Here is a 9,129-nt window from a genome sequence, read left to right on the forward strand (position 1 = left end):
CATGTTTGACTAAGATTAAAATAATGTACGACCCAAAATAGTTCCCATAGTAATGAGTGTTAAAATTTTATAATCCAAAACTCTGGCTAATCTAATCAGTGATGCACTATGCAATATATCTTATTCTACAAATATCAATTATCATGAAATTGTAATATACATCAAAATCGTTCATTGGCAAGGCGAAAAGGCATGACAATTATTTAAGATTTATGTGACGTGCTTCTAATAGTCTAATAAAGTTTCTAGCAGTGATTGAGTCAAACAAGTTTCTAGCAGTGGGAGGAGGGTTTAGGGAAGGAAAGACCATCTCATCCGTACAGACACTAACACAATTTTTTTCCACTAGCAATTCATAAGTGGAATTCCAATCCCTACATTTGCAATTATCACAGAGATTTAGAAAGTAAAATATCAATGAAAGGTAGAGAGCAAAACTTTGACTTAGGCTTTTATAAAGGTCACACCCATCATCACAAAACAAAAAATATCTCAGCATTTCTTTTTCTAACTTTCCAAATCTAGCTATTACGTTACCTTAAAGGTGCAATACCAGACCACACCAATGCCAGTGCAACTTTATGTAGGAAGCAGTAGGAAGCCATTAGCATTATAGTTCTTCTTCCAGAACTATCAGTTCAGAAAATAACTAGAAATTTAAAAAGTTAAGATAGAGAAGGGCTTAACAAGAAGCACTAATGCAAATGAGAAGAGCAGCTAATGAAAAAAGATTTATAGTTACTTATCAAAAAAACAAAAAAAGACTTATAGTCTCAACAAGAAGTACCAACATAGATGAGTATAGCAGCTAATGGAAATAAGTAACAACCAATTGAAAGACAAAATTAAACATTCATAATATCACAATCTAGAAACAGGTACATTGGATATAAAATACTTAGATTACAAGTGCATTCAATGATAAACAAGATAATAATTGTGCCGACACAACCCAATAGTAAGTTCGAATACACAATAAAGAAAACCACAATTTACATCTATAATGTCATTCCAAAATCGAGTATTTGCATACCTGACAAAAATTGAAATATTGTCATTAGATACCATAAGCCAAAAATTGAAATATTTTAACATTTTTTTTTTTTGTATTGGCTGAAACACCCGAAATATGTCCAATACAAACCAGTACAACTCGGTATTTTTTTGGTATATTTTAGAGAAGTACCAATATCGATTTAATGGCTGCTACGATATATTTTCCTCATTACAATTAATACCAATACAATATTGACTTTTATAGTTTTTTTTTTTTTTTTGAGAGAGTTTCAACCTATGACATCCGCTCCTAATAATGGCTCTTTATTATCAGACCAAGACACTAATCAGTTTTTGGTATACGCGGGGATTAAATCCTAGATCTCTTATACAACCATCAGAGACTTTACTAGCTGAGCTAACTAAAATGACTTTTTTAGTTAAAATGGCGTGAACCCATCCCCCAAGAAAGCATTTATTCTCATTGAATTTTCGATTCTTTCTAATTTTTAGATGGACACGAGGAAAAAGTATCTTGTATCAATGATACCACATCTATCAAAACTCAATAAATGAGAGATATATATATATATGCAAAAATAACTACCCACTAACACATGTCTTTCAATTATTAGTAAATTAGTTATTTTGTCTTTGTGTAATTGTCGAATGTCTTTGAGTTTTGTCTCTATGTAATTGTTGAAAAAAACTGGGTTGAGTTTTGGGTTTGGGTTCCAAAATTTTGTCTTTGTAATTGTGGGCATGTCTTTGTGTTTATGGGTTATGATTTTTGTTGATCTGGGTTTTCACCTTGTTGATTTGGGGTTTTGTTGATCTGGTTTTGAGAGGCAATAGCGCACCATTCAGTATGGAAGTTATGGGTTCCTCTCAAAAAATGGGAAAACCCGATGCATTCGGCGTCCACAACCATATGGTCACAATCTTTCAAAAAAAGTGTAGCTCTTTATAAAAGGGTACATAGGTTAATAGACTTTAGATTGCCAGAACATTGAGTTTTCACTTTTCATCCCTTACATTTTCTAAAGAAACTCAATCCATGTAATTTCCACGCTCACGGAATTTCATCTCTCTAACACTAACATAACATTCTTGTATAACTAGTAGTGTTAACTCTATTTTTTTTTCTTTTGAATAATTTGGTTCGTGTATATATATATATATATGGATTGATTTTTTTTTTTGTACAAAATTCTTTTATGATTTTTCTGTTTTTTATTTCTGAGTTTGTATATTTTTTTGAGTTTGTATTCTTGTGTTTTCTTGATGAGTTTGTATGATTTTTTGGGTTAATGTGTTATTTGTGTTTGTGATCTTGTGTTAATGTTTAAAATTGAGTTTGTGTTTTTTGTGTTTGGTTGAGGGTTTGTGCTCTTATGTTATTGTGTTGATGTTTAAATCTGTGATATTGTTTTTGTGTGTTCTTGTTGAAAATGAATTAAATCTAAATTTATGCATTTTATCGTTTTTAATTATGTTTTTTCCTTTTTTATTTTGTTAAAATTGATTGGATAATTTTTTATATATTTAGAAGCTGACATTGCATTTTTTTAAATGCCAATTAAAATTTTTTATTATTTTTTTAATGGTCACATCAGCGTTTAATGTGCCAGCAGTGCACTCAATTTGTCACATAAGCAATTTCCGTTAGTGGCCTAACGGTAAGGGCCAAAATGGAACGCATTTTTCATTTTAGGGACGACTAAAAGTGGTAAAATAGAATTGTAAGGACCAAAATAAAAATGACTCAAAAATATAGGAATCAGAAGTGCATTTACGCCTTATAAAAATAAAAAAATAAAAATCATCGAGGAGAATATGAAGATTGATGATCATGAAGATTAGCGTTAGTAGCAAGACACCCAATGTTTACTCTATGAAACAAGTTGATTTTTGAGGGTCTAAGTCTTGTTGCATGGAACAGCCTTACTATTTATCAGCAGCATTATAGGGCATCCTAGTCGTGCCTTGTGACAGACACATTGGCCCTTTTCTATGTCACTGGACCAGAGGGTGTGAAGCCAGAAGGGTCTTGGGCCCGGTATTTCTCATTCTTTCTCATTGATTTGTGTTTCATGGCCTGGTATTTCTCTTTTTTTCTTTCTTTTTTCCCTTTTTTTTGAGAGGATTAACCGCCTCTACTTTTTTTTGGTGAATTACTTTAAGGATATTAAGTAGCATAAAAACAAATTAATTAAATAAATTAGGATGTGCTAAGAAGGAACCAACTTTGTTTGCAGTAAAATATAAAATCATTTGTAACTTGCTGGACACAACCAATCATTGAGCTTAAAGACATTAGCATTATATAGAACAAAATCATGAGACAAAAGTTCTCATACCATTGTCAAAAACTCAGAGGTCCTTTAAGAGTACTAGTTATCAAGCCAAAGGAATGTGTTCTCCATTACCTGGCCAAATGATGTTAACTATACTCAATACCCATTAGCTCCCCTTCTCGTCTATCCTCATGAGTCATGAGCAAGCCATAGACACTGCTCTAGTGTACGAGCAATCCATAGATATTATGCATGTTCTAGATTTAAAGGCATCACATATACATCTTCAGATCAAAATATTATCATTGTCTCACATGTCAGGTTAAGCTTACCGTTAAAAAAATAAGATTTAATATCCATAAACTTCAAAATAACATTATAATCCAACTTCTAATGATAAAACATAAATAAAAATCTCAAATAACTCATGATAGAGTAAACTCCCAAAACAAAAGATTGAATTTCAAATACAAAAAGAAAACCCTGAAACTAACAATGCACCCAAGATTTCAATGCATAGTCCACCTGAAGCTCAAAACGTCACGTCTTAATGATCTTGTAAAACTGTAAACACAATCAGCTAATCTGCAAAAATATTGAAACAACAAATAAGAAGCTAAATAAATCTTGTAAGTGATAAATCACAAGATTCGTATTGAAACGAAGTGTAAATAGAAAAGTAGAGGTGAGAAAAATATTATTGGTTTCTTAATGGGTTCAAAAATGTCACAAAACTCATTGGATAATAGCGTAAGAATCAGAGGCAAGTCAAAAGAGAACAAGATCGTGTATTATATAATGGAAATGACACTCAATAAACATATCACAAGTTTGATAATCTAAAATTGCGTGTCTCAACTATTGCTCCATTTGATATGGTCACATTATTATCTTCAAGGTTTGGGTCAATGAAAGATATCTCAACTATCAAAATTATCATCAACATAATCACATTATGAATCTGCACAACCTCCACTACATCACATAATCCAGATGGGTTACTAAAACTATCTTATAGCCAAAAATTCAAGTCAAAGGAGTATACATACATCAATATAGTAAGTCAAAAAGCAGGGTGTGCAGCTAACTCACCAATCCGTCAAAGCCAATCCAATCCAACCCAATCCATCGGTTGGGTCGATATTTAGGGGTTGGTAAGTTGGGTTGGGTTGCCAAATTTTATTTTACAGCGAGTTGGGTTGAGTGCGGATTAGCAGATTTACAAATTCACCTAACCCAACCTAACCCACCTATATTTGATATTTATTTAAAATATATATTATACGGTTTTATTATTTACTCTTGATTTGATGAAAAACCAACATATTTATAAGATTTCTCATTCAAAAAACATATTTATAAGATTATAAATTTGCTTTAATTTGTGTTGGTTTGATGCACTAATCATAGAGTTTGTATTAGTTTGGTGCTATGCTCAAGTTTAAATAGTAAATCTTTTGTTATTTTAAATGTCCAATCCGATCCACATGGGTTGGGTTGGACTCCTACGATGGATTGGGTTGGATTGAGTTTTTTTTATCCTACATATAGTGGACTGAATTGAAAATATCTTAACTTAACCCATGCACACCCCTATAAAAGATTATGAAGCTATAATGAGTTGGAATTGGATCTCAAGAATATACCTTATAGAGAACACTTCTGAATATATACTCCTAGATCTTAGTTACATGGTATTCCCTCGTTTCATATGAATGTTAGATCCTACCATAAATTATTTATTATTATTTTTTGGTTGAATCACCATGAATTCAATTAATAGAAGCCACAATAATGTGAAAGGAGGCAATACAACATAATTGTACTCTCAATGGATCTAGGAATTGTTTCAGGGGGTCATTAAAAAACTTATATTAAATAAAATCTAATAAAAGATGAATTTTAATATATTGAGTTATTGACAACAAAAAAAAAAAAAACCGCAAATATATGAACTTTTACAATTTCATCCTAAGAGTTTTCAAATTTTGAAATCATTGTATAATAGATCATTATCAGTTGTCATTATCTAGTGCCAGTGTAGGTAGGTGTTACCATTTTATTTTGTTATGTTTGAATAACATTTGTGTTTTTATACAGTTGCCATTATCTATTTGTCATTGTTTTTATAAAAATATTTTGAACTAAATGACAAAACAAAGCCTACTAACACAATATTAATTATTGACCTACACAACCATACTCATCCATATATAAATAATACACTAAGTATCTACTTAACTAATCAAATGCTTGAACAATCACTTATAACTTTACTATTTTTTTTAATTCTTTAACTTTATAAAAAAAAATTATTATAACATGATAACAATACACATACATGTAATAAATCACCTTTATTTCCTAATTATTAAATTATATAATCATCACACACCCTTGGTACGATAGTCATTCCACAGGTATAAAGGTGTGAGGACAAGGGTCGGATTTCAAGTTTCCAAAAAACAAATTATATAAAGTTATATTATATTTATACAGTAAATGCACACATCTACACACACTCACAGAATTCACTTTTTGTGTGTGTGTGTGTATATATATATATATATATATATATTGAAGTGTCCATACAAAATTTTTTTAATTAAAAAAATGTATTACCTTTTTGTTTAATTTAATATGAATATAATTATAAATTTATACCAACTTCATTTTCTATCTCTCCATTTTCCATCCTCCTAACCAAACATATATGAAAGAAAATTAAATCTCTTCTATCCTCATAATTTTCTATCCCTTCTTCATTTTCTATTCTCCCACTTTTCAACCCCTCCAACCAAACGCACTTTTATTAGAGGATAGAAAAGAGCACTTGAATAATTACTCTATAATATAGTCTATAAGTATCTCCACCAATTAAGAGCACTTGTACCAATTAAGCAATTTATCAAATCAAGAATATCTCTATTAGTCCATTAATACTTCCAATTTCAACGTCTAATTAACATAACAAGAATTCCGACTTTTAACAAAATTAATGTAAAGTACAGTGGACATATAATGCATATTTATATGTATTAATGTATATATTGATTTGCAATGATCACACTACCAGAGATAGAATAATATTTTATAAATCTTAAACTCATGGAAGAAAGAATAAATAAAAGAGCGAGAGAGAGAACGATTACTCCATACCTAATTATTAGCTTATTTAATCCGCTTGCCGTCAAGATAAATGTCTGAGGCATGAGCAATCATGTGCCAATCCTCTCCGATTTCAGGTTGGCATCTTCTAATTAATTTGGGACAATCTGCAATTCTGAAAGATCTTAGAGCTGGGAGACAAAGCTTCCCCTTCGATAGAGCAGACAATTTGGGGCAACTCAAAATTGTAAGTCGTCTAAGAGATTCGAGATTCACCAGCCACTATGGAAATGCTGTCAAGTTAGGACAACTATCTATTACAAGGATTTGTAAAGAATTTGCAGAGCGTTTAATCCAATCGGGCATAACCACCAACTGTGGCAATTTAAAAAAGCCTAATACTCGAAGGCTCGTTGGGAAATCATCTTGATCGTCTTCCATTTCAATCAGATCAAGCTTCTCACAATTCTCAATAGCCAAAGCCTCTAATGTGGTAAGGAATTTTAGGATAGGAAGCAAAGAGATTAGACCCCCACAATGTTCAATACTCAAGAACCGAAGGTTAGTACAGACTTGCATCATTTCAACTAAAGATTCTAGATTGCCACAATTTGATAATAGCAAAAATCGTAGGGAATTTGGGCACCCAGGTAGAGACTTCTGTTTGGTTGTCACCAAAAAAGTCCTGAGTCTGATCAGGTATCCTATATCTTTTGGTAATTCTTCTAATTTTTCACATCCACAGAGATCTAAAACTTGCAAATTTTGAAGCTTACAAATGGAGTTAGGGAGTTTACGAATTCTACAATTGCAACTCAAATCCAATAGCCTTAAATGCTTCATGGTACCAATGGAGCTGGGTAACACCTCAAAACTTGAGTCACTTAAATCTAGAACTCGCAGGTATCTAAATTTTGAAACACATGAATCAACAAAGGATTTAGTAGAAGGTCCAATCCCTTCCCCCACAGAAAGAATAGTTCGTAAACTCTTTGATTTTTGTAAACATTTTAAAACATTTTCATTCTTCAAAGTATTGTCAATATATGACACATGCCAAACCTTTTTAGAGATGTTTTGGATCTGACAATTAATAATTAAGCACTCACTTTGGGCTGATGATAGTGCTAGATCATGTGCAAGATCATGTATTTTGAATTCTCGCATGTAACCTAAATCAATATAATCTTCAAGGAAACATCTTGAATGGAGCTCATCTATATATTGGTTGCCGATATCTTCCAGCTCATTTTCATTTGGTGATTGAAGAAACCCATTTGCCATCCAAACTGGAATTAAACCAAGAGTACTGAATTCATGATCTTTTGGAAAAAGTGAAAGAAAAGCAAAACATTGTTTCAAGTAAGATGGCATCTGATTGTAACTCAATTGCAAGACTGAAAAAATATCCCCTTCTTTTCTGTTCAATTTCCACATCTCATTATCTCTTACAAACAGCCAATCACGTTCATCAAGCTTTGAATATAGTAGACTTCCTAACGATTTCACTGCCAAGGGAACCCCTTTGCATTTCTTCACAATCTCATCCCCAATTTCCACAAGGTTTGTGTGTTGCCTCTCTTTTCCTTCATCAAATGCCCATTTTATAAATAGGGACAGACACTCTTGATGTAAAAGACCTTCCAAGTTGTATGGGGACATGGTGCCCATCATGGAAGCAATTGTTGGGCTGCGTGTAGTCACAAGAATCTTACTTCCATTGGCACCCCCATCAACAAATTCCTCAACTCAATCCATTTTCCCCTATCCTCGTTCCATACGTCGTCCAAGACAAGAAAGAATTTCTTGCCATCCAAATTATTTCGAAGTAGCACTTGCAACTGCTCTTCATCCAAATCACTACGATTTTCACTAGTTATTGATTTGATCATCTTAACCAGTAGTTGTTTTAAAATGAATTCATCAGACACGCACACCCAACACTTTAACTCAAAATGCTCTTTCACTCTTTCATCATTGAACACCAGTTTAGCTAACGCAGTCTTGCCAAGACCTCCAATCCCAACTACAGTAACAACAGAGATGGATTGACCATCACTAGGATCCATTAGATACTCTACAATTTTGTCTTTGTCTTGGCCTCTTCCTATCACATCTGAAGGCTGGACAAAGGAGTAACTCATCTCCCTTCCACGCACCACATGCCTATCATCCGACCGTGGAGAGAGATGAAACTTAGCCCTATCAGCTGCAACCTCATCTAAACGTGCTCTAATGTCTTTGACTTTGTGAGCCATCTTGGTTCGAAATACAAGTGGATTAGAGGAAGAAAAGAAACGGCTTACCTTCCTGGTGGTGCTCCCCTGCATTTCCACCACTTGCCTCCGCAGTGCTTCACACTCAAATTCATCAAGGACATCTTGAGCATCATAAAACACTTCTTTGAGCTGCCCAAGCCAGACGGTCAGCTCCTGGTTATGAACCTGCTGCTCTTCTGCATCCAACAACACAGCTTTGACATTAGATATGGTGTTTTCAAGTCTTCTCAGATCGCTTTCCACACCCCATACCAAGCAAGCTTCTTGGAAAGCCGGGGACACTAATTCCCCAAGCAATTTGGCTGCGATGTTAAACACAAATGTCTCTGCTGCCATTTTTAGAGAGAAAAAGAGAAATAGAGTTTTCTAGAGAGAGAGAGATTGAAATGGGTAACAGAATGAGAGTGAGAGGTGATTAGGAAAGTCAAGGGATTTCAGATCAAGAGGGA

At 33.1% G+C, this 9,129-nt stretch overlaps 1 pseudogene; it reads right to left on the bottom strand.

Annotated features, from left to right (window-relative positions):
* Nucleotides 1-3,745: 3,745 nt before the first annotated feature.
* LOC142618353 (putative disease resistance protein RGA1) lies at nucleotides 3,746-9,129 on the bottom strand (annotated as a pseudogene).

Source organism: Castanea sativa, chromosome 12 (genome assembly GCF_040712315.1).
Source record: "Castanea sativa cultivar Marrone di Chiusa Pesio chromosome 12, ASM4071231v1".
NCBI lineage: Eukaryota > Viridiplantae > Streptophyta > Magnoliopsida > Fagales > Fagaceae > Castanea > Castanea sativa.